We start from the raw sequence: 27,718 nt of genomic DNA on the forward strand, positions 1-27,718 counted from the left end.
AGTCTATGTATTTACCCATATATGTGTTCCAGTGAGATCTGCCAAGTTCAACCTTCCTAAGCTAACATCCTTGGAATTTTAGGGCTGAACAAGGCCACTTAGATCAAGTAGTCAGTCCCCTGAAAAAAGCCAGAATTCCACTCACCTGTCCCAGAGACCCCCAAGTCTGTTCATCACCTCTTACTTGAGTGACGGCCCCATGGCACACATGACCTGCTTTCATACCCATTTCAGTGTTTCTCATGCCTGGTTTTAATCTGAATCACCTGGGGATCTTTGGGGAAATAGAAACTCATAGGTGCACTGCAGAAATGCTAAATCAGAACTCTGCAGGTGAAGTTTGAGACCCTGTTTAAGTTCCCCAGGTGTTTCTGACATGCAACCATTCCACTTGACCCTCTGTATCAGTGGTTCTCAAACCTTCTCATGTACCAGAATAATGACCTGAAGGGCTTATTAAAAACCAGCTTGCTGGCTCTGCCCACGAAATTTCTAATTTAGTATGTCTGGAGTGTTCGAAAATGTACATTTCTAACAAATTCCCAGAGGATACTCATCTGCTGACCCACTGACCACACTCTGATCTACTGAATCAGAAAGTTTGCTCAAGGTAGTTATTTTTATCCCTATTTTGCAGATGAAGTTAACTGGTTGCAAAGCTACTGTGTTGGAATTAGCAGAAGCTATGCTGACCAAGCTGAAGAACCAGAGATAGGGTATATCAGTTAGAAATACTTTTGTTTGCAAACAACAGAATACCTGGTAGTGACTTAGGCAGTGAAGACTTCAGGCCAGGTGTGGTGGCTCATGCCTGTTATCCCAGCACTTTGGGAGGCCGAGGTGGGTGGATCACTTGAGATCAGGAGTTAGAGGCCAGCTTGGCCAACATGGTAAATCTCATCTCTACTAAAAATACAAAAATTAGCTAGGTGTGGTGGCTTGCACCTATAGTGTCGGCTGCTCTGGAGGTTCAAGTGGGAGAACTACTTGAGACGAGGAGTTTGAGGCTGCAGTGAGCTATGATTGAGCCACTGCACTCCAGCCTGGGCAACAGATCACGGCACTGTCTTAAATTAAAAAATAAAATAAAATAAAAAGGACTAGAGGTAGATGATTCCAGAACTGGAGAAGTGGCACCCAGGCTCTTTTTTCCCCCCCACATAGCTGAGGTATGACTGACAAATAAAATTGTATATATTTAAGACATAAACTGTAACATTTTGATATATGTATACATTGTGAAATGATTACCACAATCAAGGTAATTAACATATCGATCATATCATATAATTATTTTTGTTTGGTAGTAATGAGAATACTTGAGATTTCCTCTCAGCAAATTTAAGCATAAAATATGTTGTTATTGACCACTATTAGTCACTCTGGTGGTTATTATTAACCATTATTAGTCACAAACCTAATACCTTAGGTCTCCAGCATGTATTCATTTTATAACTGAAGATTTGTACCCTTTGACCAATATCTCCTCTTCTCCCTCACCACCCACCCCTGCAACCCCCGGTAACTATCATTCTACTCTCTTATTACTATGAGTTCAACTTTTTTTTTTTTTGAGATGGAGTCTCGCTCTGTCGCCCAGGCTGGAGTGCAGTGGCCAGATCTCGCTTCACTACAAGCTCCACCTTCCAGGTTCACGCCATTCTCCTGCCTCAGCCTCCCCAGTAGCTGGGACTACAGGCGCCAGCCACTGCGCCCGGCTAATTTTTTGTATTTTTAGTAGAGACGGGGTTTCACTGTGTTAGCCAGGATGGTCTTGATCTCCTGACCTTGTGATCTGCCCGCCTCAGCCTCCCAAACTGCTGGGATTACAGGTGTGAGCCACCGTGCCCGGCGAGTTCAACTTTAAAAAAACAAAAAAAAAATGATTCTACATATAGGCTGGGTGCAGTGGCTCACGCCTATAATCCCAGCACTTTGGAAGGCCGAGGAAGTCGGACTACCTGACATCAGGAGGTCGAGACCAGCCTAGCCAACATGGTGAAATCCCATCTGTACTAAAAATACAAAAATTAGCCGGGTGTGGTGGGCACCTGTAATCCTAGCTACTCGGGAGGCTGAGGCAGGAGAATTGCTTGAACTCGGGAGGCAAAGGTTGCAGTGAATCAAGAACGTGCCACTGCACTCCAGCCTGGGCGACAGAGTGAGACTCCGTCACAAAAAAAAAAAAAAAAAAAAGGTTCTACATATAAGTGAGATCGTGCAGTGTCTTTCTGTGACTGGCTTACTTAGCATAATATTCTCGAGGTTCATCCATCTTGTTGCAAGTGGCAAAATTATTGAGCTCTTTTAAAGGCTGAATACTATTCCACTATATATATATATATATGCACATATATATACACATACATATCTATACACACACACACACACACACATATTCATCTGTTGATGGACACTTAGGTTGCTTCCAAATCTGGGATACTGTGAATAGTGCTGCAATAAACATGAGTGCAGATATCTCTTCAAGATAGTGATTTCCTTTCCTTTGAATATATACTCAGCAGTGGGATTCCTAGATCATATGGTAGTTCTATTTTGAGTTTTTTGAGGAGTATCCATACTGTTTTCCACACTGGCTGTACCAATTTACATTCCTACCACAATATACAAGGTTCTCTTTTTTCCACATCTTTGCCAACTCTTTTGACTTTTTTATAATAGTCATCCTGACAGGTGTGATGTGATATCTCATTGTGGTTTGGATTTGCATTTCCCTGATGATTGGTGATGTTGAGCACCTTTCATAAACCTGTTGGCCATTTCTCCTTTGGAGAAATATTTATTCAGGACCTTTGCCACCTGCCCCCACCCCCCGCTTTTTTTTTTTTTTTTAGATGGAGTCTGGTTCTGTCACCCAGGCTGGAGTGCAGTGGTGCGATCTCGGCTCACTGCAGCCTCTGCCTCCTGGGTTCCAGCAATTCTCCTGCCTCAGCCTCCCAGGTAGCTGGGATTACAGGCGCACGCCACCAGGACTGGTTAATTTTTGTATTTTTAGTAGAGACAGGGTTTCACCATGTTGGCCAGGCTGGTCTTGAACTCCCGACCTCAGGTGATCTGCCCACCTGGGCCTCCCAGAGTGCTGGGATTACAGGCGTGAGCCACCATGCCCAGCCCCATTTTTTTTTTTTTAACAGGGCTATTGAGTTGTATGGGTTCCTTATGTATTATATATTGAGTTGTATGGGTTCCTTCTATATTATATATTGAGTTGTATGGGTTCCTTCTATATTATATACTGAGTTGTATGGGTTCCTTCTATATTATATACTGAGTTGTATGGGTTCCTTCTATATTATATACTGAGTTGTATGGGTTCCTTCTATATTATATACTGAGTTGTATGGGTTCCTCATATATTATATACTGAGTTGTATGGGTTCCTCATATATTATATACTGAGTTGTATGGGTTCCTCATATATTATATACTGAGTTGTATGGGTTCCTCATATATTATATACTGAGTTGTATGGGTTCCTTCTATATTATATACTGAGTTGTATGGGTTCCTTCTATATTATATACTGAGTTGTATGGGTTCCTTCTATATTATATACTGAGTTGTATGGGTTCCTTCTATATTATATACTGAGTTGTATGGGTTCCTTCTATATTATATACTGAGTTGTATGGGTTCCTTCTATATTATATACTGAGTTGTATGGGTTCCTCATATATTATATATTGAGTTGTATGGGTTCCTTCTATATTATATACTGAGTTGTATGGGTTCCTTATATATTATATATTGAGTTGTATGGGTTCCTTATATATTATATATTGAGTTGTATGGGTTCCTTATATATTATATATTGAGTTGTATGGGTTCCTTATATATTATATATTGAGTTGTATGGGTTTCTTATATCTATTGGATTTTAACTCCTTATCTGATAACTCCTTATCAGATATATTGCTAAAACATATTTCCTCCCATTCTGTAGGTTGCCTTTTCATTTTGTTGTTTCCTTTGATGTGCAGAAACTTTTTATTTGATGTCATTTCTGCTTGTTTATTTTTGCTTTTGTTGCCTGAGGTTTTGGCTCCAAAATATCATTGCTGAGACCAATATCAAGAAGCTTTCGCCATATGTTTTCCTATAGGGGTTTTGATTTTTATGTATGGTGCAAGATAAGCATTCAGTTTAATTTTTTAATGTGAATATCCAGTTTTCCCAGTTTTTCTATTAAAGAGACTATCCTTTTCCCATCGTGTATTTTTGGCACTTTGGTGCAAAATTAGTTGATTACAAAGGCATGGGTTTATTTCTGGGCTCTTTGTTCTATTCCATTGGTCAGCCTGTTTTTATGCCAGGACCATGTGGTTTTGACTACAATAGCTTTGTAATATAGCTTAAATCAGAAAGTGTGATGCCTCTGGCTTTTTTTCTTCTTCCTCAAAATTGCTTTAGCTATCTGGGGTCTTTTGTGGTTCCATACAAATTTTAGGAATTTTTTTTTCTGTGAAAAGCACCATTGGAATTTTTGTTTGTTTAGAGAGAGTCTCACTCCATCATCAAGGCTGGAGTACAGCAGCACAATCATAGCTCACTGTAGCCTGAAACACCTGGGCTCAAGTGATCCTTCTACCTCAGCCTTCAGAGGGGCTGGGACAACAGGCATGCACTATTATGCTTGGATAATTTTGAATTTTTTTTTAGAGTTGGGGGTCTTGCTATGTTGCCTAGGCTGGTCTGGAACCCCTGGGCTCAAGCAATTCTCCTGCCTAAGACTCCCAAATAGCTTGGATTACAGGTTCAAGACACTGTACCCAACTCACTGTTGGAATTTTGATAGGAATTCTATTGAACCTATAGATTGCTTTGGGCAGTATGGACATTTCAATAATATGAATTATTCCAATCTATGAACATAGGATATCGTTCTACTTATTTGTGCATGCTACAATTTCTTTCAAAAATGTTTTCTAGTTTTCAGTGTACAGAGAACCCAAGCTCTTCTCATCCTTCCATGCCCCTATCTTGTATGTAATGGATTTCTTATGCTTGTTTCCCTGTGGTTGCAGAATGGCTGCTGCAGCTCCAGCTTGCACATCCTCACACCCACTCCCAAACAAGAAGAAAGAATCAAAGGCTTTCTCCTTACAAGGCTTTGATCTTTTATTCAGGAGGCATCTTTCTAAGCTCTCCAGACACATTTCCTGATGTCTCCCTGGGCAGAGCTAGGACAGGGCTGCAAAGGAGCCTGGGCCAATAGACAGCTGGCCAAGGGGGTTAGGGGTGCTATATGAGCCTAGTTCAGTCAAGATTCATCCCTTGGGGCTGGACACAGTGGCTCACGCCTGTAATTCCAGCACTTTGGGACACTGAGGTGGGCAGATCATCTGAGGTTAGGAGTTTGAGACCAGCCTAGCCGACATGGTGAAACCCCTCTCTACTAAAAATACAAAAATTAGGCATGATGGCCTGCATCTGTAATCCCAGCTACTTGGGAGGCTGAGACAGGAGACTCGCTTGAAACCAGAAGGCGGAGGTTGCAGTGGCAGTGAGCCAAGATCACGCCACTGCACTCCAGCCTGGGCAACAGAGCAAGACTTCGTCTCAGAAAAAAAAAAAAAAAGGTTCATCCCTTGGGGATAGGCATATTGTTTCCATAAACATAATCTCGGTTTTCTTAGCAAGGAAGAAGCACGGAGGGACTATGGCATAGGTAACTAATTGTATGCCAGACCAGGTTTGGACACTTCTGATGTGGTTCTGAGGCTCAGCTGAGATAAGCTTTCTGAGTCTCTAAACAAGACTGGCCAAATGTTGGTGAGTGGCTGGCAGCATGTGCTCTCACAAAACCTTGGGGTTCTTTTACGTGGAGATAGCATTGCATGCACGTGAGGTTCAGTTCTGACATCATAAAGGCTGCTTTAGAAGCTGCTCCTAGGGAGAAGCCACTGAGCTCTGGCATGTTTCATGGACATCATGTTCCACACCCCCAGGAGGAGAAGGTTGTATTTCTTGTGCTTGATGAGAAAGGTTTCTGTACAACAGATGCTGGTCATCCTTGTTGTTACCTTGACCGCCTAATATTTTACTCCATTAACAAGGAGCTAAAATGAAGAAAATCAAACACACCTGAGCATTCTCCCACTCCAATCTCCAGACTATTGCAAAATTATTAGCTGCAAATCTGCTAAATGAATGGGCAGAGAGCCCACAGTGGCTTTCATCTCTAGGTGAGCCAAGGTCTCTCGTGGACCCCTTTAACTTTCTATGGTTTCCTCTTTTTCACTTACTTAGTGACGTAGTCTATCAATTAGTAATGGTCTCATGCAGCATGGGAAACACAAAACAAGATTACGCAAAATCAAATCATCCATCATTACTCAGTTATTATTATTATTATTATTATTATCTTTTTGAGACAGAGTTTTGCTCTTGTTGCCCAGGCTGGAGTGCAATGGCACAATCTCAGCTCACTGCAACCTCTGCCTCCCAGGTTCAAGCGATTCTCCTGCCTCAGCCTCCCGAGTAGCTGGGATTACAGGAATGCACCACCACGCCTGGCTAATTTTGTGTTTTTAGTAGAGATGGGGTTTCTCCATGTTGGTCAGGCTGATCTCGAACCCCCAACCTCAGGTGATCCGCTCCCCCCTCAGCCTCCCAAAGTGCTGGGATTACAGGCGTGAGCCACCGCGCCCGGCCTCAGTTACTCTTTTAAGAAAGCCAAAAGGACAATTATCATAATTCTTCCCTTCCCCGCAATATCTTTTTTCCACTTTTGAGCTTCCCTAACAAACACTTCTGTAAGTGACCCCACTGAGACAAAGGATCCACTGGCTTCTCGCCCCTGGCTGGGCTAGGCTGAAAAGAACGCCACCTAGCAAGCAATCCTCAGCCCCAGCCTATTGTCATTTTCCCTCCAGAATTCTGCAGTTTCTGGGGAACTCAAATATCTATGATTTTGAGAACCACCACCAATGAGCTAGGGCTGCAGTGGCTGCCCCAGTATCTCTAACCCTCCCCTCAATCAAGCAAATTGTAAGTATAAATGCCACGTTTCAAACACTTTGCAAATTTCCAAATGAATCTTTTGCTTTACATGCTATTAACTAAAATATGTTAGGAACCCAGATATAATTAACTTTGCCATTGACTACTACATGGCACCAGGCAAGTAACTATTCTTTGGTAAATGGAGGGAAAAAGTCCTCTTTCTTCAACACTTTTCATACTACATATGGTAAGACTGTAAAAAAAATAGATCCCATTTTTTACCTGCATTGTATCAATGCCCCGTTTGTCATGTAATTTTTCATTTCCCTTTTACCCGATGGCTGGCCTTGGACATTTGGTTGACCAAGCAAATCTCCTTGCTTTGTCCAAGTAGATTGTAAGAAAACATGAAAGCTCTCACATGATTGGGCCTGCCCTCTCTTGCACCTTTCCCATCATCATGATAGCATATACCCACGCTGGCCTGCTGGAGCATGGTCATTGCCCCAATCACCCCAACTAAGGCCAGCCAACTGCTGCCCTCCAGGTGTGTGTGAGAGAGGCTCAGCCAAGACCAGAAGAACCACCCAGCTGTGCCTAGCCTAAATCACTGACCCACAGACTCATGATCTAAATAAAGGGCTTTTTGGTTTGTTTCTCAATTTATTCTTCAGTCATTTATTAGCACCTTCTGTGTTCCAGGAACTATGCTAAACATTGAGGTTATCAAGATAAATGAGACATGATCACAGCACTCAAAAACTCATGGGCTAGTGGTAGAGACAGATGCATAGATAGACATTTACATCAAAGAAGTGAGAATAGTGAAAGACTACCAAGGAGAGTTTTGAGAGCTGTAAACTTCTGTAACTAATGATTAACTAATGATTCCTCAGGCTGGCAGGCACAATCTCCTTCCTTGCTTCAGCCACCTGTTAAAGGTTTGTTTTGGCCGGGTGTGGTGGCTCATGCCTGTAATCCCAGCACTTTGGGAGGCCGAGGCAGGCGGATCACTTAAGGTTAGGAGTTTGAGACCAGCCTGACCAACATGGTGAAAACCCATCTCTATTAAAAATACAAAAATTAGCTGGGCATGGCAGTGCATGCCTGTAGTCCCAGCTACTCAGGAGGCTGAGGCAGGAGAATCACTTGCACCTGGGAGGCAGAGGTTGCAGTGCGCTGAGATCGTACCACTGCACTCCGGCCTGCGTGACAGAGTGAGACTCCATCTCAAAGAAATAACAACAACAAAAAAACAAAACAAAATAAGAAAGGCTTGTTTTGTTAAGCCCACCAAGTTTTTAGGATGGTTGGTTATGTGAGATTATTGTGGCAATAGAGCACTGATACATTATAGACAATTGTCCACTGCAACACATAAAATAACACATTTCGTATTGCATATATTGATATATATATATATATATATATATCTTTGTATTATATGTGTGTGTGTGTGTATATATATATATATATATAAATACATAAAAGTTAAACCTCTCTGCAGCTTCCATCTTAACCTTTCACCTTCCTTGTTCCATCCTCACTTGAGGTCCCTATGTCAATACCCAGGCACAGAAATCCTTGCTCAGAATTAGGCAAGCACATACTCTTATTTATAGGCTGATATTTGTGGGTTTGTGTTTAACAAAATAAAATCAACCCTGCAATTTGCTTTTATCACTCAGTAATATATATGGACATCCTTTCCAATTAGGGAAGATTTATATATTTTCTAATTTCCTTTTTCAGATATATACACACATGCATATATACAGCTTTATATAAATTATCATGAAATTCATGTTTTAGTGGAATCTGTTTTTCTTTTTTTCCTGCTTCCCCACGTTACCTGCCTCATGTTGTACTCCCTCAATATACATACGCATGCAAAAACACATACCAATGTTAATCAGTGTATATCTTTGCTTATTTTTCTTTCTTTGAGACAGTCTTGCTCTGTCACCCAGGCTGGAGTGCAGTGGCATGATCTTGGCTCACTGCAGCCTTCGCCTCTCAGATTCAAACAATTCTCCTGCCTCAGCCTCCTGAGTAGCTGGGACAACAGGGGCACGCCACCATGCCCAGCTAATTTTTAGTAGAGATGGGGTTTCGCCATGTTGCCCAGGCTGGTCTCCAACTCCTGACCTCAAGTGATCCACCTGTCTCAGCCTCCTACAGTGCTGGGATTACAGGCATGAGCCACCGCACCCGGCCTATCTTTCCTTACTTTTCTTTGTGCTTATATAATTATGTACAAAAATAGTTCATTATATATTTTTAATATATATTATTCACAATTTTCTGCTTTTTGCTTCTTCCATTCGACAGTATCTTGTAGAAATCCCCCTCTCCCAAGTGAGGTAGTAAAACTCTAATTCATTCTTTAATTAGTGGCTATATAATATATTCCATGGTGCGAACGATCCATAATTTAGTTAAAAATTGCCCTATTGATACAGTTTCTTTTTAGATTTTTTTTTTTTTTGGCCACCGTGAAAAATGCTATTAGAAACATTCTTGTACACATTTCATTATATACTGGTATTTTCATTTGCATGGAATAGATTCCCAGTAGTGACATTACTGGGCTAAAGAGAATGTATTTTAAATTTTAATAGTTAAAATGAAATTGCTTTCTCTAAAGGGCTTTAACAATTCACACTTCACAGCAAAGTAGGAAAGTTCCCTTCTGAGGGGAGAATCTTAATCACAAGCTCTGAAGGGTGGCTGTGGACTATTTAAGTCCAAATACTTGCTTAATTATACCCTCTTCCCCACAGAGCACTATAGTAAAAATCTGAAAAATGGAGGACAATGGTGAAAGCAAAAAGAGTAACAGATATCCTTACACAAAAGAAAATATGTAGCCAGCTAGGGAACTATCCCCATCACAATATTTCTTTTTTTTTCTTTTTTAATTAATTAATTTTTTAGTTTTTTGAGACCAAGTCTTGCTGTATTGCCCAGGCTGGAGTGCAGTGGCACGATATCAGCTCCCTGCAGCCTCTACCTCCGGGGTTCAAGCGATTCTCCTGCCTCAGCCTCCTGAGTAGCTGGGACTACAGGGGCTCGCCACCACACCTGGCTAATTGTTGTATTTTTAGTAGAGATAGGGCTCTACCATGTTGGCCAGGCTGGTCTCCAACTCCTGATCTCAAGTGATCCGCCTGTCTCAGCCTCCCAAAGTGCTGGGATTACAGGCCTGAGCCACCGTGCCTGGCCCCCATCACAATATTTCTATGAATTGTTTCAGCAACAGCTAGTCCCCCTGAGGACCCTATTTTCCTTTTTTTTTTTTTGCCATAAACCCTAACCCCCTAAACTAAACCAATAGCATAACCTTGAGATTAAACCTTGGGTTTCCTTGCATGCCCTCCCCCTCCCAACACTCCAGGACTCACAAGCTGGCAAGTAGAATGGGTACAAATATGGCAGGCTTAAATCTGATAGCATTCCCGACCAAGTAGATAAAAATCATTATGAAAGGAGAAGAATTTTAGGAAGAGTCATTCGCTTTTAATGACTAGTATATCAATATATAGGTTAGTGCCCCACATAGTACTAGAAACTCTGGGAAAGTGGCACCAGGATTTCCTGGATTTGCCCCTCCGGTGTAGTGCTTTCCTGTCCTCATTCCCAGGGAAGTCAGTCTCCCTTCATAGATCACAGGTCTCTGCATGATGACGATGGTTAAAGTGTTGGCAGTGCTTCATTTGAATACCAGTGGCACAATGCTCCTTGGCACCAGGTAGGGCCTGCTTTAAGCTAGGAGTTGAGGAAGTGCCACTCACTAATACCTCTCTCTGAAGAACCCATGTCTTCATGGAAGGCTGCCCACTCGGAGCTGTCCCCCTGCATGCTGCTGCTACGTGATGACACTCTACATAAATCTCCTGGGATGCCGGGAGGATCTTCCTTTCTTCTAACCAACATCATTTCTTCCAAAAGGGTAGAAACTGGAGGGAAAGCAAACCAAGGTCTCTACATCACTCATGGCTATATTATTGGTTAGGACTCCTTAGGTAATGGGCATTTACGGAGATCCTAGAAAGTGCAGAGCTCAGGGCTGGGCACTAAGATGCAAAGCAGTCTAAGGCAACCCTTGCTGTCAAGTTTCCTTCCTTCCTTTCTTTTTTTTCCTGAGACAGAGTCTCGTTCTGATGCCCAGGTTGGAGTGCAGTGGTGCAATCTTAGCTCACTGCAATCTCTGCCTCCCAGGTTCAAGAGATTCTCCTGCCTCAGCCTCCTGAGTCGCTGGAACTACAGGTGCCCACCAGGCCCAGCTATTTTTTGTATTTTTAGTAGAGACGGGGTTTCACCATGTTGGACAGGCTGGTCTCAAACTCCTGACTGCAAGTGATCCACCTGCCTCGGCCTCCCAAAGTGCTGGGATTACAGGCATGAGCCAAACCCGGCCTCAAGTTTTCAATCTCATTGGAATGGAGGGCCCAAGGCAGTACAATGTAAATAATGACTGAAGATGATATGTGCTGAAGGCCAGCTGAGTGGCTCCGAAAAGATGGGACAAGATTAAGCCAGGAGAAGGTCAATGTGGGCCACACAATCAAAAAAGGCTGTGGATCTTCCCAGGGGTGCAGTGACCTGGCCTTACTTTGAACCATGTATCCCTTCAGTGGCAAGGGTCATAAAAAAGCATTAGCTTTATGGCCTTGAGGCCAATGGTGTCTACCAGTGGCTCCAGCTGCAGCAGGCCTGAGAACCACTTGGAGAGCATATATAAAATACAGATTCCTGAGCCATCCTAGAGATTCTGAGCAAGGAGATCAGGAACCTGTGTTTCCACCTGAGAATCACTGGCCTAAGTAACTGTCCCACCTGAAATCGCCTCTACTTTCACGTGCCTCCTTCAAGAACCACAACCAAGTTCTCTTTTTACAAACACCTCCAGGCCTTAGTTCGTTCCAGTCTCCTCTTCTTCTGCTTACCCTCCTGTGGACCCACTGCCATTCCCAGCTTGTCTCCTCTCACAAAAGCCTTCTCCACCTCCAGAAGTTCCTAGCCCTGAGTCTATTCCTAGAGCTTCAGTGGCCCTTTCTTATCTCCCCTCAATTCAAAGCAAACTGCAGATATATTCTCATCAGGGCTTGTGTTCAGGGTCAGGAAACATAATAAAACCACTCTAAGATCCAAACTGATCAAAATACCTGCTTGGGCTCGCTTAATAAGCAACCCAGACTATGTGGGAGGTGGGTGTGGAGATGGTCCCAGACTTGGCAGCTGTAAAACTGGGCAAATCTCTTAGTCAGAGCCCAGTTTTGCTATGTGTAAATAAAGACAAAATGACTGACCACCTCAGGCACTGCCACAGTGTTTCAGTTGATCCTGGTATACAACACGGTGGTATGGCACGTGATGACCTCGTCTCTGAGAAGCCATCGTATAAGGTACAAAGTCGATTTAATAACAGCTTGTCAATGAAAAAAAAACCATACACCCTGTCAAATTTATGCATCAAGTGTGAGACCCTGATGGATCCGGCTGCGCACAGTGGCTCACACCTGTAATCCCAGCACTTTGGGAGGCCGAGGCAGGCGGATCACCTGCAGATCACCTGAGGTTGGCAGTTCTAGACCAGCCTGATTAAATGAAGAAACCCTGTCTCCACTAAAAATACAAAATTAGCCAGGCGTGGTGGTGCATGCCTGTAATCCTAGCTATTCGGAGGGCTGAGGCAGGAGAATCGCTTGTACCCAAGAGGTGGAGGTTGCGGTGAGTTTCAACAAGAGCGAAACTCCATCTCAGAAACAAACAAACAAACAAAAAACCCATGTTTTCCCATGTTTCCATGGGAAACATGGAAAACTATGAGCGCTTAGCACCGAATAAAGTGTCTATGGTGCGATAATCAACACTGAACATTTAAAACATAAGATACAAATGAATAAAAACTGAACATCAGGGCCAGGCACAGTGGCTCACGCCTGTAATCCCAGCACTTTGGGAGGCCAAGGCGGGTGGATCACGAGGTCAGGAGATCGAGACCAACCTGGTTAACAGAGGCGGAGCTTGCGGTGAGCCGAGATTGCATCACTGTACTCCAGCCCAGATGACAGAATAAGACTTGGTCTCCAAAAAAAAAAAAAAAAAAGAACATTAGGACATCAGGGAGTCTAGAGCCACCTTACAAACTCTCCCTTCCAGTCATGGGCCAGAATGACCAGGAAGAAGCAAAGGGATGGGAGAGGGAGTTCAGGTGTGAAAGCAGAGAATGGGGTGATGAAGACCACGGCATCCATCAAGAGAGGACCAACCTAAGGATCTACAAAGAGCGATCCCATGGAGACCTCCAAATTCAGAGGGGGAGGGAAGTCTTCTGAGGGTTAAAGGAGAGCAGGTGGCACACTGTGGCCATTCACATTTCCCTACGACGAGCAGCATCCCAAGGCTGCAGGGCTGAGCCAGGCCAAGAAGCCCTGGTCATGGCCCCAGTTGCTCTGCAATCTGTTCCTCTGACTCACTTTATCTTTTTTTTTTTTTTTCTTTTTTTTTTGAGATGGAGTTTTGCTCTTTTTGCCCAGGCTGGAGTGCAATGGTGCGATCTTGGCTCACTGCAACCTCTGCCTCCTGCATTCAAGCGATTCTCCTGCCTCAGCCTCCCAAGTAGCTGGAATTACAGGCATGCACCACCACGTCTGGCTAATTTTGTATGTTTAGTAGAGATGGGGTTTCTCCATGTTGGTAAGGCTAGTCTCGAACTCCTGACCGCAAGTGATCCACCCGCCTTGGCCTCCCAAAGTGTTGGGATGACAGGCTTGAGCCACCGCACCCGGCCCCTCTGACCCACTTTCTAAGTGGTCCAATCATAGGCGAGACCAGGATGAACACCATACTTTTTAAAATTTTATTTTTAATTTTTTAAAATTAAAAACTCTTTTATTTTAGGTTCACAGGTACATGTGCAGGTTTGTTATACAGGTAAACTAGTGTTACGGGGCTTTGTTGTACAGGTTAGTTCATCACACAGACCCTAAGGCTAATATCCAATAGTTATTTTTCCTGATCCACTCTGTACCCTCCGGTAGGCCCCAGTCTGTTGTTCCCCTCTCTGTGTCCATGTGTTCTCATCATTTAGCTCCCACTTATAAGTAAGAATATGCAGTATTTGGTTTCTGGATTACTTTGCTAAGGATAATAGCTCCCAGCTCCATCCATAATCCTACAAAGGACATGATCTCATTCTTGTTTTATGGCTGCATAGTATTCCATGGTATATATGTATCACATTTTCTTTATCTAACCTGCCATTGATAGCCATTTAGGTTGATTCCATGTCTTTGCTATTGTGAATAGTGCTGCAATGAACATTCACGTGCATATGTCTTTATGGTAGAATGATTTATATTCCTTTGGGCATACACCCAGTAATGAGATTGCTAGGTTGCATGGTAGTTCTGCTTTTAGCTCTCTGGGGAATCGCCCCACTGCTTTCCATAATGGCTGAACTAATTCACACTCCCACCAACAGTGTATAAGTGTTCCCTTTTCTCTATAACCTCACCAGCATCTGTTATTTTTTGACTTTTTTTTTAATAGCCATTCTGACTGGCTAACACCATTCTTGGGGGACTTTCTCTAAAGTGACTGTTCAAGTGGAAGTAGGGAGCTGTCGACAACCAAAGGGTGACCTCTCTCCAGCTTCCTATAGGACCAGATGTTCTCCCAGCTCAGTGGACACAGACCCCAGGAAAGAGCCTGGCCATGGCTTCACTGTGAGGGGTGAGAATGAGGGAAACTGGCTCCTGGGGCAGTGATTTCCACAAACCAAATGAAAGTTACAGACGCTAAGAGGGTCCACCTTACCAGTAATCAAAGACACATAAGTTCAAACCATTCTTCTGTTAATGGACTGCAGAGATTTATAATACCTCGTGCTGGTGATGTGAGAAAAGAGGTCATTCGCATTCACTGTTGATAGGAGTGTAAACTGTTGCAATTTTGATTGAGGGCAATTTGACAATATTTATCAACATTATTTTAACACGCATGCTCTTTGGCCCAGCAATTCCACTTTTAGGGGACATTTTAAGGAAATAAGCTAAAGAATACATATAGGCACATACAGAAGGTTGTTGGATCACTGCTCTAATAGCACCACACCCAACACATATTAGGTATTCCACAAATACTGAATTCAGGAATCAATAAGATCACAAACTGGAAGCCATCTAAATGTCTATCAATAGGAGACAAGTTAAATAAATTAAGGAACTTCTACATTATGGAATTATTGTACAATTATTGAAAAGGATGAGGTGAAATGGCTGCCTGGAGTTGGGGGATGAGAGAGACTGACTGCAAGGAGACATGAGGGAGCTTTCTGGAATAATGGAAATATTCTATATCCTGATTGTGGTGATGGTTCCAAATGTGCACTGAACAAGGATGTGCTTTACTGTTTGTAAATTATACTTCAAACAAAATGGCTGGTTTTTAAAAATGGATGAGGATGTGCCATTCTCATTAACATGAAAAGTTGTCTGTAACGTGACAGGAAATAAACAAGCAGGTTACAAGATGACATATGTTTGACAATCCCTATGCACAGAAAATATGTGTGAGACAGGATCTGGAATGAGACTTTTCCTGTTGTCCTAGAGTTTTGTAGATGTCCTAAAGATAAGGGCAAAGGTGGTAAGAGCTCACGCTTGTTAAAGAGAGATGCCAGGCCATCTCTATTTGGAACACACTGATGATGGTCAAGGTGGTCCAGCAACCCCCACTCCTGATGGGGGCAGGAGAGAATGCTAGAGATTGACTAGTGAGGAGAGGGAGGGGAGGGGAGGGAAGAAAAGAAGGGGAGGGACAGGATGGTGTCTCTGAAGGAGATTCGTAGGAGTAAAGACTGAGAGCATTTCCATTCCCTGAGGATGAGGGAGGGGTGCAAACCTTTTCCCTCAAGCTAGGTGAGGCTGTGTGCAGCATGGGAGTCTGGCATCTGCCTCTGGGTAAGCTACGGAGCCTCATCAGCCCAGCACACTACGAGACTGCGGAGGAATAGGGAGCAGGATCTTAGACAAGCTTCGTGTGTGTCTCCTTGAGCTTGGGGACGTGCGTAAGCAGAAGAACCCATGCCAGACTCCCAGGCTGGCTGGCACAGTGGGCGATGGCAGGGCGAGGAGAGAGGGCTGCAGTGGGTACAAGCTGCCTGTAACCGCGAGGCTAAGCAAGGATGTGGTGTTAGTTCTTAGTGAAAACTAAACTCATTAATTTAAACAGAGAATAAATTTTTAAAGAACACTGAATGCGGGGGGCAGGGCAGGGGAGCAAGAAAGCCAGGTATGGAAAGTTGGGAACACCAAGCATCTGCTGAGCACTGCTCCAGTAAAAACATCACTGTTGTCACTGCCTGACACCAACATCTCTCTCCAAATCCGAGGGCACACAGCTTCATCTGGTTGGCAGAGGTCACATAGCTGCATCCTGGCTGCACACAGGTAGACGGACTAAATGTGGGAATTTCCCCAAATATAGAAGGGACATTCGAATGATGCAGGATGGCCACAAATATGAAAAGTGCCCTGTCTAGTTAAGGCCTTCCTACAGGCCAAGTGAATAACTGGGCATATTGACAGGCCCCCACCCAAGAAGGTGGCCTCCTGGGCCAGGGGAGTCCCAGAGACACGGTGCCAAAAGTGAGAAATGAAAGCAGCCCCAAGAAGTTAGGCAGAATGTCCAGTGGAATGGGGCATGCAACCCCCTCCCCAGGGGCATTGGGAGTCGGCAGGACGCAGGCGCTGGGTTTCTAGGGAACTTACAAAAGCACCTTTCAGGAGCCAGAGAGCAGACAGCATGGGGCCAGAGCAGAAGAGCTGGTCTGTCAGTGGGATGAGAGGCCAAAGTTTTGATTTAGATGGGATGTTTTAACATCTGAAAATGAACCTAAGTGCTGAAAGTGACTAGAAAAGCTAAGACATCTTCCCAAGTTCACATCAGGTGATGGGAAAGGGAAGGAGACAGAATATGTTGGAAGAAAGCAGCAACTTGACAGTTCCCTGTCAATTCCCAACCATCTAAACTGTCTGGATGACTAGATCCTAGGTAATTAACAGCAGTTAAAATTAGGGAAGTGGCATTCTTGAGGGGAGCTCTCAGTAGTTTTTGTTTATGAGCGTGCTTTATGTTAAAAAGACAAGGGATATTTCTTTTTTAAAAAAATAAAGATGGGGTCTCACTGTGTTGCCCAGGCTGGTCTCAAACTCCTGGGCTCAAGCAATCTTCCTGCCTTAGTTTCCCAAAGTGCTGGGATTATTGGCGTGAGCCACTGTGCCTGGCCAACAAGGGATATTTCTATTAAAAAATCTAAACACGATGAACCTTGAACACATTATGGTAAGTGAAAGCCAGACACAAAAGGCCACATATTGTGTGATTCCATTTATAAGAAATAGAATGGATGAAAAAGTAGATTAGTGGTTGACAGGGACTGGTGGGAGAGAGTGACTTTAATGCGGTTTCCTTGTGGGTGATGAAAATGTTGTGGAACTAAATAGTAGTAATGATTGCACAACACTGTGGATGTGCTAAATGTCATAACAGTAAATTTCACGTGCATTTTACCACAATTTAAAAAAACAAAGAAAAAAACCAACTATAAAAAATCTAGATATATTGGCAAGGAAAGATGTCCACTATACAATACTACTTGAAAAAGTAGGTTCTAAAAGTATGTTATCTTTTATAAAAGCAAAACAAAACAATATAGTGTGATGTATATAGAAAGATATCTGAGTTTTTTGTTTTTGTTTTTGAGACAGGGTCTCGCTCTAACACCCAGGCTGAAGTGCAGTGTGTAATCTTGGCTCACTGCAGCCTCCACCTCCTGGCTAAAGTGATCCTCCTGCCTCAGCCTCCCGAGTAGGTGGAACCTCAGGCATGTACCACAACACCCAGCCAATTTTTGTACTTTTTGTAGAGATGAGGTTTTGCCATGTTTCCCAGGCTAGTCTCAAACTCCTGAGCTCAGGCCATCCACCTGTCTTGGCCTCTCAAAGTGCTGGGATTATAGGCATGAGCCACTGTGCCTGGCCTATAAAAAGATACCTGAAAGGACAGACAGACCCTGAGTGTCAACAGCAGTTATTTAATGGATGGTGGGATTACAACTATTTATATCTTTCTACACTGTCTAATTTTCCTTTATAATGAACTACAACTATTTTTAATTAAAAATGTAGATAAGGTGAAAATTGGTAAGTATCTAAGAGAAGTACTGACAAAGGGCCATGGGAGTGCAGAGGCAGAACAGACAGCTTCCAACTGTCTGGGTTCTTGTAACTGCCTTGAAGTAGCCTCTTGATGGGTGTTCTTACTGCTGGGCATCTTGCTACAGGCACATCCTATACGCTGCCACCTGGTGACTCTTCCAAAGCGCAGTGTGATCTGTTCATTCCCTGACTCAAACCCACAGAGGTTCCCACTGCCTGCTGAACACTGTCTCAATTCCTTGGCCAGGAATTCAGAGCCTTCCACTATTTGGCCCCAGCCTTTTAAGCCATTCCTTATCCTTCTTCCTACACTGTGCTCCAGCCACCTATCTGTTCCCAGTGCATGTGCACACACAGTTTTTCACCTCTCTGCCTCTGCTTATGGAATTCTCTCTGCTTGGAACGTATTTCTTTCTTTCTTTTTTTTTTTGAGACAGTCTCGCTCTATCACCAGGCTGGAGTGCAGTGGCGTGATCTCGGCTCACTGCAATCTCTGCCTACCAGGTTCAAGCAATGCTCCTGCCCCAGCCTCCCGAGTAGCTGGGACTATAGGCGCCTGCCACCCCACCCAGCTAATTTTTGTATTTTTAGTAGAGATGGGTTTTACCATGTTGACCAGGCTGGTCTCGATCTCTTGATGTCGTGATCCGTCTGCCTTGGGCTCCCAAAGTGCTGGGTTTACAAGCGTTAGCCACCATGCCTAGCCCGGAACATATTTCATAGGAGTGGGTAGGAGGAGTCCCACTCCTACCTGGTCCTCCAATCCAAACTTTCAGACCTGGTGTCACTGCTTCCACTTGAGGCCAGTGGGAAGGGCTGGATTTCCTCTCTCTCCCGCCCACTTCAACTGTACCTCTCCCAGACTATGAATCATAGTTTACCTTGTGTTATGGTGGTTTATGTTCACATACCATCTACTCTAGACTGTAAGCTCCTTAAGGTCAGGGCTCATAATCAGAAATTAAGAAAGAAATCTCTCAGGCACATTTTTATCTGCCAAATTTAGTTTAGTGGCTTTTCAAAGGCAGAGAAATAATGCAAGGCCCTCAGATGGCCCCTTGAGTGTGCTTCCTGCATTCAAAAAGTCTCAATAATCCATCAGACTCAAAGGACAGCTCTCGACAAGTCAATGCTGTGCTGGGGACAGCTGGGTGGAGGTGTCATCTGCAGCAGATGTGTAAGGTCATCTTTGTGCCTAAGGAAAAACGTGGCTGAGCAATTGTCTAGCAACTGATCTTCTCTTGGAATTTGGTAGCACATTACAAAAATTAATAGACTTTATTTTTTATGGAAATTTTAGGTTCAGAGAAAACTTGAGCAGAAAGTACAAAGCATTACCGTAGATACCCTTCCCCACCCTCTACAGTTTCCCCTATTTTTAACATGTTGCGTTTGTTTGTTAAAACCGATGAACCAATATTGATACATTATTATTAATTAAAGTCCATAGTTTATATTAGGGGTCACTCTGTGTTGTTTACTTCTATGAGTTTTGACAGATCCATAACGTCACGTGTTCACCATCAGAGTATCATACAGAACAGTAGAGGTATAGTCCTAAATATCCCCTGGTCCACCTATTCATTCCTCCCTCCCTCCTCCTGAATACCTGGCAATCACTGACCTTTTTTCTGTCTCTGTAGCTTTGCCTTTTTCAGAAGGTCAGATAGGTGGAATCATACAGTATGTAGCCTTCTAAGATTGGCTTCTTTCACTTAAAATGAAAAATAGGCATTTAAGGTTTCTCTATATCACTTCATAGCTCGATGGCTCATGTCTTTTTGTTCCTGATCAATATTGCATTGTATGGATGTATTACAGTTTGCTTACCCATTCATCTATGGAAGAACATGTTGGTAACTTCCAGTTTTTGGCAATTATTAATAAAGCTGCTATAAACATCATGTGCAGGATTTTGTGCAGTCATCAATTTCAATACATTTGGGTAAATACCAAGAAGTGTAATTACTAGGTCATATGGTAAGAGTATGTTCAGATTTGTAAGAAACTGCCAAGTGTTGGCCAGGCACGGTGGCGGACACCTGTAATCCCAACACTTTGGGAGGCCGAGGTGGGTGGATCACCTGAGGTCAAGAGTTGGACACCAGCCTGCCCAACATGGGGAAACCCCATCTCTACTAAAAATACAAAAATTAGCTGGGCGTGGTGGCGGGTGCCTGTAATCCCAGCTACTTGGGAGGCTAAGGCTGAGGCAGGAGAATCACTTTATTGTGGTAAGAACATTTAAGATCTATTGGCTTAGAATAGTGTTTACTAGAGGAGGGGAAAGATAAGCAGGAGGGTAGCCAAAGGTTGGCTAACAGGTTAACAGATACAAGAGTACATGGCTGGGCCGGGCACGGTGGCTCATGCCTATAATCCCAGCACTTTGGGAGGCCGAGGTGGATCACCTGAGGTCAGGAGTTCAAGACCAGCCTGACCAACATGCTGAAATCTCGTCTCTACTAAAAATACAAAAAGTAGCTGGGCGTTGTGGTGCACACCTGTAATCCCAGCTACTCAGGAGGCTGAAACAGGAGAATCACTTGAACCCAAGAGGCGGAGGTTGCAGTGAGCTGAGACCGTGCCATTGCACTCCAGCCTGGGCAAGAAAAGCAAAACTCCATCTAAAAAAAAAAAAAGAAAGAAAGAAACTGAGAAAGTGTGTCTTCCAAAGAGGCTGTTCCATTTGGCATTCCCACCAGCAGTGAATGAGAGTTCCTGTTGCTCCACATTCTCACCAGCATCTTTGGTGTTCTGGATTTTAACCATTCTAACAGGGGTGTAATAGTATCCCATTGTTGTTTTAATTTGCATTTCCTTGTTGATATGATGCTGAAGATCTTTTCATATGCTTATTTGACATCTGTATATTTTCCTTGGTGAAGTGTCTGTTCAGATTTTTTGCTCACTTTTTAATTGTACTGTTGGTCTTACGTTGAGTTTTAAGAATTCCTTATATATTTTGGACATAATTCCTTTATCAGATGTGTGTTTTGCAAATATTTTCTCCCAGACTGTGGCTTGTCTTTTCATCATATTCTTTTCCTACCTTTGGAAAAATAAGCACCACAGCAGGCAGATACACCTGGATGATCTTTGACCTCCAGCATCTACTGGGCCACATTGTTTGGCAGTCCGTGTCTATGGGCTTGAGCTTGGCTTTGTGTCTGCTCTGAACAGAACCCAACTTAGTAACATCTAAAGCAGGGGTGTCCAATCTTTTGGCTTCTGTAGGCCACACATAAAATACACTAATGCTAAAGGTAGCTGATGAGCTTAAGAAAAAAATCACAACAAAGTCTCATAATGTTTTAAGAAAGTTTATATGAATTTGTGTTGGGCCACATTCAAAGCTGTCCTGGGCTGCGTGAGACCCGTGGGATATGGGTTGGACAAGCTTGATCTAAAGAAAAACTGACTTTTGGCTGGGTGCGGTGGCTTACGCCTGTAATCCCAGCACTTTGGGAGGCCGAGGTGGGTGGATCACAAGGTCAGGAGTTCAAGACCAGCCTGGCCAACATAGTGAAACCCCGTCTCTACTAAAGATACCAAAAAAAAAAAAAATTAGCTGGGTGTGGTGGCGTGCACCTCTAATCCCAGATTCTTGGGAGGCTGAGGCAGGAGAATCGCTTGAACCCAGGAGGCAGAGGTTGTAGTGAGCCGAGATTGCGCCATTGCACTCCAGCCTGGGCAACAGGGTAAGACTCCATCTCAAAAAAAAAAAAAAAAAAAGAAAAGAAAAGTTGACTTTTAACTCAAATAGAAAAACCTAGCCAGGCATCGTGGCTCACACCTGTAATCCCAGCACTTTAGGAGGGCAAGGTGGGAAGATCGCTTGAGGCCAGGAGTTCAAGACCAACCTGGGCAAAACAGTGAAACCTCGTCTCCACAAAAAATTTTAAAAATTAGCCAGGCTCCCGCTTCAGCCCAGCAGTTGAGGCTGCAGTGAGTCATGATTACACCACTGTACTCCAGCCTGGGCAACAGAGCAAGATCCTGTCTCAAAAAAAAAGACAGAAAGAAAAAAGAAAAGCCTGTCGTTGCCACTTTTTAAATTTATTTGAGTCAGGGTCTCACTCTGTCACCCACGCTGGAGTGCAGGGGCAGGATCATGGCTCATGGAGCCTCATACTCTTGGCCTCAAGCGATCCTCCTGCCTCAGCCTCCCATGTTGTTGGGACGCCAGGCACGAGCCACTGTACCTGGCTATTGCCACTTTTGAAGTGTGCCAGAAAGTGTGTAACCGTTGCCGAGCACGTGGAGTCTTTAAAAATGTTTAAGTATCACTGCTATGTCTTTTTTGGCCTTTCTTTGTGCATTTATTCAACAAATCCTAGAGCCTTGGGAGGAACTTGGTGTTGGGTCTGGCTCCTTGCTTGAAAAATGGCCCCACTGCCTCTTTCTCATGCCCTGGGCACCACATAACGAGGTGAGCCAGCAGCCTTCCCTCTCAATCCATGGACTGAGTTCAGAACAACTCTACCCAACCCTGTGGACAGCTTGCCAACTCCTGCACTCTGTTTCCACTTCCAGCCTCACCTTGCACTTCAGGTCTGCTACCTGCTGAGGTCTTTCTGGTTTCAACTTGGGGCTCATTCCACTGTGCCTCTGATCCCAGGAACATCTGATACAAAGACCTCAGGTGACCCTGTCCCAGGTAATGTGCTTTCCACAGCTCATGTGGCCTCTCGAGTGGGACCAAAAGGAGATACACAGGAGAGTAAGATACAGCCTTGCTTCCAACAGTCTAGTTGGAAGAAGAAGATATTAAAGTAGTCTATGATGAGTGCCAAAAATTTCTACAGATAGTAAACACAGTTAGTGCCATAGTTATTACTTAGGAGACTTGTACCCTGAATTTAATTAATCTCCCCCACACTTAAGTTTTCTCACCTCTAACAAAAGGCTGACAAGGATGTAACATTGTGTAAAGGGAAGGTTTTCACATGGAAACATGAGCCTGGATACCCAGGAAGAATCAAAGATGGCCTCGCCTTCTACTACATCAATGCTACGCTGCTACCCTGTCTAGCTATCTCTCTCCTCTAGGTTCCCAGGTGCACAGGCCCCCAGTTCAGTGGACCAGGCCCTTCACAAACAAGTCCTCTGTATTTCTTGAGTTTTTAGATCCTTGCTTTTCAAAGTGTGGTCCCAGGTCTAGCAGCAGCACTGGCATCACCTGGGGGCTCATTAGAAATGCAAATCCTCAGACCCCATCCCAGGCCCAGTGAATCAGGAGTCTGTAGCTTAACAGGATCCGCAGGAGATTTATAAGACATTACAGTTTGAAAAGTGCTGGGATGAATGATCTTTAAATTCCCTTTCAGTTCTAAGCTTCTACAATCTATGACATTTCTTGTGACCCTGTCTGGAGGAGACTGCTGGGAGTTCCCTGGGAGGCTGCCGACTGGCTGGGCGCTAAGCAAGCCCGAGGGTGCCTCAGCAACCAGGCTCCAGTGCCAGGCATCCAGGCATGGCAGGCAGCCACTGGCTGCAGGTTAGCGTGACCCTCTTGGAGATTCGTGCTGCCCTCCTGCCAGGGAAATGGCTCAAGTTGTCACGACAGAGCATGACCCTGAGATAGAAACTGGGGGTGGTGTCCATGTGCAATGAGCTTTGCTTGTTTGTGCAGGCTTCACTTGGAGCCTCACATAGCCAGGCTCAGCTGCTCTGCCACCCTTTAGGCTGCTGGGTAGCCAGAGAAAGGAGAGGAGGGGAATGAAAAAGGACGATGTATGGCAAGTTCTGAGGTTGCGGACAGAGGGAAGAGGGCACCTGCTAAAATGTTTCCCCCAAAGCAAAGAAAGCTTCAGATGCTGAACTCCTGTGTTTCTTGGGATGACAGAAGGATATGGAATAAGAGTAGGAACCAGCAATGTGGGTTCTAGTGCAGACTTCCTCCTTTTGAGTGATCTAGACAAGTCTCTTTCCCTTTCTGGATCTCAATTTCCACATCTGTAATGTGAGACCAGATTAATTCATTCAAATACTATATTTGAGCCCCTGAGACATGGCTGACACATGACTAGGTGCTGGGAACACAAGTGATATTTATGGAGCTGACACGTTGAATAATTTTCTAAAGAATCTTCCAGGGCTCGAATATTCTATTTTAAGGACAGGCTCTGGACTCAGAGTTGGGTTCAAATCTGAGCTTTATAACTTACTTACTAGTTGGGTGGAAGAAAGCTCTTAACTCTCAGTTTGCTCGTATGGAAAATGGGCATAACAGTTTCTATCATAAGGGTGCTATGAGGATTAGAAAGTAAGTGTAAAGCACCTCATGGGAAGTACTAAATGCAGTCACTTATTAGACATTTACCATGTACCCTGTGTGAGTGACATACTCTGGTATGAGGGCAACTAGCCACGCCTGGCTGCTGAGCATTTGAAATGCGGCTAGCTCACCTGAAATGTGCTGTGCATGTAAAATACACACTGGAAACTGAAAACCTTGTATGAATGAAAGAATGCAAAATATCTCATTGATAATATTTTCTATTGATTACATGTTGAAATAATAATACTCTGGATATATTGATTAAATAAAAGATATTAAAATTAATTTTACCTGTTTCTTTTCACTTTTTAAAATGTGCTAACTAGAAAATTTTTAATGGCATACGTGGTTTACGTTATATTTCCATGGGACAGAGATGGTCTAGAATAAACGAAAGCATACTCTACTGTCCTTGTACTCTGTGAGTTTACATGTGGTTGGGAAGATAATATCCACCATCAACTCATACCCAAGAGAGCCCAGTAGAGAGCAGGACTTGGAAGAAGTAGGAAAGAACACAACATGGGACTATGGTTAACAGCAATAGATGGTATACTCGAAAATTACTAGAGTTTAAGTGTTCTCAACACACAAACAAAAAATAAATATGTGAGGTAATGCATATGATAACTAGCTTGATCTAGCCATTCCACAATGTATACATGTTTCAAAGCATCATGTTGTAGGCCGGCCATGGTGGCTCATGCCTGTAATCCCAGCACTTTGGGAAGCCAAGGCAGGAGGATTGCTTGAAGCCAGGAGTTTGAGAACAGCCTGGGCAACATAGTGAGACTCTATCTCTATGAAAATAAAAATAAAATAATTAGCCAAGTGTGATGGCAAGCACTGAAGTCCCAGCTACTTGGGAGGCTGAGGCAGGAGGATCACTTGAGTTCAGGAGTTTGAGGCTGCAGTGAGCCGTGACTGCGCCACTGCACTCTAGCTCTGGGTGACAGAACAAGACCCTGTCTCTAAAAAACCAAAACCCCCAAAACCAAAACACAAAACAAATTAAAAACACACATTATGTTGTATACTATAAATATATATAATTTTTATTTGTCAATTTTAAAAAGAGTAGAAAGGATGGGGGAAATCAGATGGGTTGGGGGTGGTTAAGTCAGTCAGTTGTGAATGACATGGGTAGGGAGAGGGCACGCCCAGTGGGATGTACCAGACTATGAGCTCCTTCAGTGGGGATCTTTGATTCTCCCACCATGCCTTGCATGTGGCAGGTACCTGATGAGTACTTATTCTTTTTGCAGGGGCTGGGGGATGGGAGGCAGAGGGGAACACAGAAACAGTGCAGAGGGAGGATGAACACAGAGGGCTTGCTTGTGAAAAGCCTGATCCCACTAAACTGGGGGCCTGTGTACCTGGGAACACGGAGGAGAGAGGTTGGTTAGACAGGGTGGCAGTTTAGCATGGATGCAGTAGAATGTGAGGCCACTTTTGATCTTTCCTGGATATCCGGGCTAATGTTTCCATGTGAAAACCTTCCCTGTACACAATGTTACTGTAATAAAACTAGCCATTGACAAATCTGCTGGAACCTGTACATAGGAGGGAACGCTCTCTATAATGTACATATCTTGGCAGGCCTAACCACCTACTCTAGCACATCCATTCATCTCTCATCCATTCAAACATTTCCTGAGCCCCTACCTGGTACCCAGATCCCACACCAGGTATGGGGGCTATGGAGATAATGGAGACATCATCCCTGCCATCTCTTTGAGCAGCGGTTGGCAAATCACGGCCCACAAGCCACAATCAGCCCACTGCCTGTTTTTGTAAGCAGTGTTTCATTGGAACACAGCCATGCTCAATCGTTTATATACTGTCAGACTGCTTTTGTCCTACAATGGCAGATTGAATAGTGTGACAGAGACCATGTGTCCCAGAAAACCTAAACTATTCACTATTTAGCCATTTACAGAAGTTTTCTAATCCCTGCCTTAGAGTAACAGACATGTCAGCAAATAATGACAAAGCGACATGATCAGCATTTGAGAAAGGGACGAGCAAAGTATGGAGACATCAGGCAGTTGAAAGGGAGGAGGTTCCAGGGAAGCCTCAGAGGTGGATCCCAGGCTGTGCCTTGGAGAACCATGGTTTGTGGGGCTGACAAGGGGGTAGTGAAGTGGAATGAAACTTTCTTTTTCTGTCCTTTTTTTTTTTTTTGAGATGGAGCCTCGCTCTGTCGCTCAGGCTGGAGTACAGTGGTGCGAATTCTGCTCACTGCAACCCACGCCTCCCGGGTTCAAGCGATTCTCCTGTCTCAGCCTCCTGAGTAGCTCGGATTGCAGCCGTGCTAATATATATATATATTTTTTGTATTTTCAGTAGAGACGGGGTTTCACCATGTTAGCCAGGATGGTCTCTATCTCCTGACCCTGTGATCCACCCGCCTTGGCCTCCCAAAGTGCTGGGATTACAGGTGTGAGCCACCGCACCTGGCCCCCAACTTCAAAATGCTCACGTTTCTCCATCCATTGCCCTGGAAAACTCACCGCATCTCAAGACATATCACCACGCCCAGATAATTTTTGTATTTTTAGTAAAGACGGTGTTTCACCTGTTGGTCAGGCTGGTCTTAAACTATATTCTATTTTAAGGACAGGCTCTGGACCTGACCTTGTGATCCACCTGCCTCAGCCTCCCAAAGTGCTGGGATTACATGCATGAGCCACCGCGCCTGGCTGAAACTTTCAGGAAGAAAAGATTGCATAAGTGAGTACGCAGAGGTAAAACAGTGAATTCTGGAAGTTGGTTCTGGCAGGAACACAAACTTCAATCAGGCCTGTGGGACAGCCCAGCAATGCCACTGCCATCCCCTAATCCCACCAATCTCCCTCTTTCCTAGATGACTACTTTACACCTTCTCCTCTCTCCTCACACATCCAATGCCCCTGTTCACACTCTGAGCCGATGACCTCCTCATTCCCCTGGGAAATTGAGGCAATCACAAGCAAACCTCCACATGCTCCCCCATCACAGCCTCCCTCTTATCTGCAGCGTGGTCATTGACTCTGCCTCCCCTCCACCCTATGGGTGAGTTCTCTGTATTCCAGCCAAGTACCACTTTGCTGCTTGGGGATTAGATCCCATCTACCTTTCCCTCTCAAGGACATAGGTCTCTCAATTGTCCCTCTTCACTCCTTGAATCATCAATTTTATTATTTGGTTATTTTTGAGATGGGGTCTTGCTATATCACCCAGGCTGATCTTGAACTCCTGG

General features: G+C 44.1%; 1 protein-coding gene across 12 annotated transcripts in view; it reads right to left on the bottom strand.

Moving 5' to 3' along the window:
* LOC105491009 (transmembrane protein 266) overlaps positions 1-27,718 on the bottom strand; it is a 150,943-nt gene that overhangs the window by 78,119 nt on the left and 45,106 nt on the right. For 4 of the 12 annotated variants that reach the window (XM_071100897.1, XM_071100896.1, XM_071100894.1 and 1 more), the window contains one exon: positions 19,819-19,908. The exons of 7 other annotated variants lie outside the window; for them this stretch is intronic. The gene's annotated coding sequence lies outside the window, so the exon portion shown is untranslated. Of the gene's footprint in view, positions 1-7,248; positions 7,447-19,818; positions 19,909-27,718 lie in introns of those variants that run through there. One more of the 12 variants, XM_071100899.1, reaches the window with a different exon arrangement.

The sequence above is a fragment of the Macaca nemestrina genome, chromosome 7, assembly GCF_043159975.1.
Source record: "Macaca nemestrina isolate mMacNem1 chromosome 7, mMacNem.hap1, whole genome shotgun sequence".
Taxonomy (NCBI): domain Eukaryota; kingdom Metazoa; phylum Chordata; class Mammalia; order Primates; family Cercopithecidae; genus Macaca; species Macaca nemestrina.